Below are 6,615 nucleotides of genomic sequence, written 5' to 3' on the forward strand. Positions count from 1 at the left end.
GTTCTGCACGGTGGTTATTTTCTTGCTCATCTTTGGCCACAAAACACCAACAAGGCTAAGTGCCTCAATTCTTTACAAGACTTTCTGGAGAATGTCTCAACTCTTTCAGTCAACCTGGGATGGCTATTCCAAGAGGGTCAGGTGGGGGGATGTGTACATGCATGAAGGGGCTTTTCGTCTCATCCTCACATGTCCATCAGCTGCCCAGGTAAAGCCTACAAATAAATATACAATCTAAGTCATAGTGTACTTGTATAAAGCAACTTCAAAATTAATCCCCAAGTGAATTCCCCTTCCGCACCCCTCCCTATACCCTCAAACACACATACACACAAAACAGAGAATGCTGCTCCTAATGCACCCAAATGGATGTTCTGACACCAACACTAACTGGCCTCAAATGGTTCCAGCTCATTTAGCTTTCACTAGCTCATCTTCCCTACTGAATTTACAGTCCTGCGTTGTTGCAAGCTGAGTTCCCCAGGAACTGACTCTAAGACTGAGTGAGTGCACATGATGTTTCTTTAAGAAGTGCCTTGTGATGCCAGTTCCTTCCTGTGGAGGGGAAGAGAAGGGAAGGGACAGAAGCCAGAGTGGGCGAGTAGACAGAGGGAGAAGTTGAATTGTGATGCAGTCCCAGTGACAGCCATGACTGATGCCACAGGGAGGTCTGGAGTGAGAATGGCTTTTCAGAGCTGTCACAGGTTGGGCCATGATGGCTAGACCTTTATGTTCCCACATCAATCGTTTATTTTGAGGAAGCCCAGGTCACATAGAAATGCCATGCGTACATGTTCCAGCCAACAGCCCGCATCTTCCTGTACACATGTGGATGAGGAAGCCTCAAAATGTCTCCAGCCCCAGCCAGTCTGACTGCAATTCCAAGAGACAGGACTTAGCCGAGCCCACTCACCTCCCAGAACTATGAGAGAAACTAATAAAAAGTGGACAATTGTTCTATGCTACTGAGTCCAGGTGGTTTGTTACACAGCTACAGATAGCTGAAACAATGAAGAATCCTCCCAAAGGATTGAGGCAGATTTATCTCAACATTTTCTAGTCAGAAGCACCTAAAATTATTGTGTTCAGATCTAACCTATACCAAGGCTCCCATCACAGTTTCTCTCAGGAGATGTTTGTATCCTTCAAAATAAGATCCTAAAATTTGTCTTCAACCTTCCTGAGGTAGACAAGCAGATAATTTTCCTGTGGCAAGTGGCATGTATGCTGTGACCCTAAGGACACTGAAGTAACAACTTATTTTCTGTTGAGAGCATCTGTACTACACCACAGAACCAAGGAGCTGTGTCTAGTGGGATATCGTAGTTTATTGCTTTGTCTTTCGTATGCTCACATTTACTAGTTCATTCTGAGACTTTAATACAGTAAGTAAAAAGTAAGTTACTTTAAAGGAAAAAGTCAATAGTGAAACATTTTTTTCTTTAAGTTGATGGAAGCCATTGAAAGACTTAAAAGGGAGAATAGCACGCTCTGACTTACATATTTAAAACAATGCTGTTTCTGTTGTGTGGAGAATAGAAGAAGGAAGATGACTTAGGAGGTTAGGGCAGTCATCCTCAGGAAAGATGATAGACAAGAAATCAGTAGAATTTGATGCTGGATTAGATATGGAAGATAAGAAAAATAAAATTATTAAGGATGATTTCCAGGTTTCTAGGATGAGCAGCTGTAAGAGAAAGTGGAAAGAGAAGTGGAACTGGAGGAGATGGAAAGATCAAAAGTCCAGTTTTAGCCATGTTCAAACTCAGATGTCTCCATGAATGAAAATATCAGGAAAAAGCAGTTGGATAATATACACTCTGGATCCCCAAGGAGAGGTGTGGGCTGGAGAGGGGAAATAAGAATATAATCCAAGTTGCAAATGAGCTCCTGCATTTGTTGTTTAATCAAATGTGCTTAATCAAATGTGCTTTTTATTTCCTTTAGCGTCGTCGAAAATTATTGTTCAGCCTTGCAGAAATGCAGTTGTGCCTTATTATGTAAGGTTGCTGAGAAAGGTCCGCCATCTGGTGGACAGCCATGAAGAGCACTATAAATGTACCTCATCCAACAGGATGGAAACATTGCTGCCAAGTAACACAAATCTTTTAAATGTCATTGTCTTATTAACAAACATTCACAACTTTATCTATACTTCTCATTAAGGAAAATTGGTTGCCATGTTTAAACCTAAATCACATCAAAGCGTACAGCATTGAAAAGCTTTATAAAAGGAATCTTTGGTTTTATAGAGTATTAAAACCAACATTAAGTGTAATTCCCCAAACTGGATTTTCTAGGAACTGCATCAGAGAAGATGTAGTCTATGGACTGTTTGACAGAAAATAAGCTGATACTTATTTTTTCCCCTCAGGGAACAGCCAGTGGGTGCTGGATCTGGCTTACTCAGGCTCTTGAGAGCTAAGTGTGCACAGCTCTTCCCTCTTTGGTGATTTCAGGCTAGGAGCTTAGAATTGGCCATGGTGGGAGTATTTATACTAATGAAGGCAACAAAACTTCAAATCAGAGTTTTGTCTTTGTTTTTGTTTTCAGAAAGCCAGTTTACCAGCATACTATGCATATATCTCTTTTTTCTCGATTCCGCCAATCTTAAAAAAAAAAAAGCATTCCATGGAACACTTGTTTTAAAATAAATTTTACTTACATAGACATTTCCAAATTTGGGAGACCATGGAATCTTTTAGAAAATGTTATTTGAGTTTCATATTTTGCTTTTCTTCTAGTTGGAGGAGCCCAGAGTGAATTTTTTGGTTATTCATAATTAAAATTATTACATAAAACTAATAGATCTCAAATTGTTATAGTCTTAGTAGGACCATTACCAGTCCTGGCATTTGGATTTCTTGAAATGATGACATGCAAAGAATGACCATTATCTCCAAAATTGGGACCAGAAATCTAAAAGCTCGACATACACTTCAGTGGAAGAACATGTGCTTTGAGATTGTCCTGATCTATTTTTAGGGGGATGGACTTGAGAGGTATAAGTTCTTATTGTATTTGTCTGATGACTCAGAAATAGTCCCTCTGATGTTTTCTGAGAGCACCGTGATCAGCTTACCTTTGCCTCTAGTTACATTGCCTTAAAGAGACTTAAGCCATATATATATAATGAAATCCATTTTTTTAAATCTAAATCTTTTGTTAACACATAAGGACAAGTCTTAGACATAGAGCTATTGGATTAGGGTCTTTATGTTCAGTTCTTCACCATGCCATATTCTAAAACACAATTTTCAGATCTCATGGGTCTTATAAACTCTCAGATCAAAGAAAATGCAGCTTTCTGCTTCCTGAAACAGAAATGAATAGGTCTGTTTCACGTCAGCTGAGATTCAGTATGGTAGAGAAATTTCGTTTAGTGGAAGAATTCACAGGCTCCTTTGATTAGCCCCCAGTGTGTAAGTGATAGTATTTTATAATTAGTGCAAATGGTTTGATATGGAGATTTGATCCCCATTTCAAAGGGCAAGGGAGACAGCATTATTGGATATTAAGGGTGACAACTGGAAAAGTTCTACTAATATAATTAATACATTCACAACCAGGTAGATTGAACTTTCACTCCTACACCTAGCATAAAACTTCAAAAGATATTTGTTCATTTTTCACAAAATTACAAAGGTAAAAAATGAATGCAATTATTTATTTAATGCCTGTTTTCCTCAGGGGACTGAGAGTTCCATGAGGTCAGGGATCATATCTGTCTTGTAAATACTGTATTCTCAGTGTCTGGTATATAGTTGAGAATTCATAAATATTTACTGAATGAACAAATAGAGTATAGATATTATGTATGATATTATAAACTGGATCTAATACAGGTCTATTTAAATTTGTTTTGCAGGTATTCTGGCTTACCCAGAATGCCATTCTGGCTTTTACAGGTGATCACATAAAGGAGATTAGGAGGCCTTATTTAATAACTATCTCATGATATATAGGGTTCTGATTGTTAAGGGTCTGAATTTAAGATAGTAAGGAAATTTTCCTGGTTCTGGGATTGTCAGACACTAGTTGAGGGAAAAACAGTCCCCCTGTACTGTTTCTGTTTTGGGGGTCACTCTTCCTGCTTTCCTTTAGAGAAAATGAGGTCTGTGGTTTTCCTGAGGTACTTAGTCATCATGCTTTCCTGCCCTTCCTTTTCACAGAATGAAGGAACCTGAAGTAAACGCACAAAAAACATGTCATAGGCAAGGTGATGTTGGTTTTACGTGGGAATAGTTTCTTCCCAAACCAAATGTTTCTTAAATATGTTATAGTCAAAATTTATCATCTTCCTGGTCAACATTCCCTATCATCTGAACTCTAGAGATATGGTTAACCTTATCTCTTCCCAGTTCCCCTTCATGCTGTTGGCAGACCCATCTCCTTTGTGTGACATGGTTGGATAATGCTTTTGTTTTCTTCATATCTTCAAAGCTCTTTTTCACTTACACAAATGCTGTCAGTTCTAGAAATGCCACCTCATATCTGAGACTTTCTATGAGACTTTCTTTGAAATTTTGCCAAGTTAAGCCTAGTATGTATATCTTTATAAAACAAAATGTCACCCACTCAACCGTGGCGATAAAGGGATTAATAGTAAAGTCCTCAACTCAGTTCAATGTCATTACACAAAAGTGTCATGGATCTTTACTTATGTGGGATCCACACTCAGTACGGACTCCAAGCAGGAAGATCTTTCTTATCACAGCTCAATGGCCAGAAAAACACATGATCAATTTCTACAGGGAGAGTACAGACCCAGAACATTGAGGTTAGAGAGACCAAACTGCAGAATCATCTAGTCATTCTCAGTTCAATGAGTAAAGATTCTTATGTACCACTACAATGAGAATGGTAACAGTTCACTCCTTGGGATTTTCCTTTTAATATATAGAGGAAACAAAATGAGGTATGTGGAAACATTTTGTAAAATGCAAAACGGAAAGGGGCTTACATTCATTGAGCAGTTAGTTACCAAGTGCCAGACAACGTATTATCAAATGTAGCACAGGTGTGGCTTTCTTGGATCTCTGCTTATTGCACTCTGGGGGAGCACCCAACAGTAATGTTAATTTTCAAGACTCATCATCCTCTATCTTCTCTCATGTAGAAGAAGACCTCCATATTTGAATGCTCAGACTTGCTGTTAAAGTCATTCTCGGCTGTTTGTCTAAATTTATAGTGGTTTCAGAGAAGTTTATCTATCTTTGTTTTATTTTTTAACGACAATATTTACTATAGCTACATCTAAAATTGTTATACCTACTCTTACGTTGTAGTATTTCAATTAAATTAATTTTATTACTTTCTCTCTCAGTCTTAAGTAAGGGATAGGAATTGTCATTCCAATGGGAAAAGCAGTTGCCCATTAAAGTAGCTGAAAGTAGTTGGAGTAAAAACTAGTGGTCCATGAAAGTAGTTGGAAGAGAGCCCCTCAAAGGAGAAAAAGCTGTCTCTTCGTAAATAGTGCTCGGAAAACTGGACATTCCCACGTGAAATAATGAAACAAGACCCCTGTCTTACACCACTGACAAAAATTAACTCAAAATGAATTAAAGACTTTAACATAAGACCTGAACCATGAAACTCCTAGAAGAAAACAGGAAAAAGCTTCCCTGACATGGGTCTTGGCAATGATTTTTTGGCTATGACACCTAAAGTAAAAATAAACAAGCTGGGTTATATAAAACTAAAAAGCCTCTTCACAGAAAAAGAAACAATCAACAAAGTAAAAAGACAACCATGAAATGGGAAAAAAATATTTGTTAACCAGATATCTGATAAGGGGTAAATATCCATAAAGTATAAAGAATTCATACAACTCAATAGCCAAAAAAACTCAAAAAACAAAAAAACAAAACAACGCCCTCCAAAAAACCCCAAACCGAAACACCAAATAATCTAATTAAAAGATGAGTAAAAGATCTGAATAGACATTTTCCAAAGAAGATATATAAAAGGCCAACAGGTACATCAAAAGATGCTCAACATCACTGGTCATTAGGGAAATGCAAATTAAAACCACAATGTGATACCACCTTTGCATGTTAAAGTGGCCATCACAAAAAGAGATAGTAAGAGATAAATACTGGTGAGTATGTGGGGAAAAGGGAACACTTGTGCACTGTTGGTGAGATTGTAAACTGGTACAGCCACAAGGAAAACGGTATGGAGGATCCTCAAAATATTACAAATAGAAGTACTATGTGATCCAGCCATTACACTTCTGGGAATATATCCAAAATGAAAACACTAACTCAGAAAGGTATCTGCACCCACATGTTCATAGCTGCATTATTTACAATAGCCAAAACATGTAAACAACTTAAGTGCCTGTTCACAGATGTATGGATAAAGAAGCTGCAGTATATATATAATATAATACTGTTCAGCCATTAAAAAATGAGGGAATCTTGCCATTTATAACAACATGGATGGACCTTGAGGGCTTTATGCTAAGTGAAGTAAGTCAGACAAAGAAAGGAAAGAAAATACTGTATGATCTCACTTAAATGTGGAGTCTTAGAAAAACAAATCACAGGAAAAGATCACATTTGTGGTTAACAGAGGTAGGAGGGTGGTTGTTAGGGAAGGATGAATTGGAGG

The 6,615-nt window shown here is 37.7% G+C and overlaps 1 non-coding gene across 1 annotated transcript; it reads left to right on the forward strand.

Annotated features, from left to right (window-relative positions):
* The first annotated feature begins 3,834 nt into the window (after window positions 1-3,834).
* Window positions 3,835-3,895, forward strand: LOC116282735 (U7 small nuclear RNA). Its single transcript, XR_004192315.1, has one exon. It is a non-coding gene; the product is annotated as a U7 small nuclear RNA (small nuclear RNA).
* The last annotated feature ends 2,720 nt before the right edge of the window (window positions 3,896-6,615 follow it).

The sequence above is a fragment of the Vicugna pacos genome, chromosome 12 (assembly GCF_048564905.1).
Source record: "Vicugna pacos chromosome 12, VicPac4, whole genome shotgun sequence".
NCBI classification, from domain to species: domain Eukaryota; kingdom Metazoa; phylum Chordata; class Mammalia; order Artiodactyla; family Camelidae; genus Vicugna; species Vicugna pacos.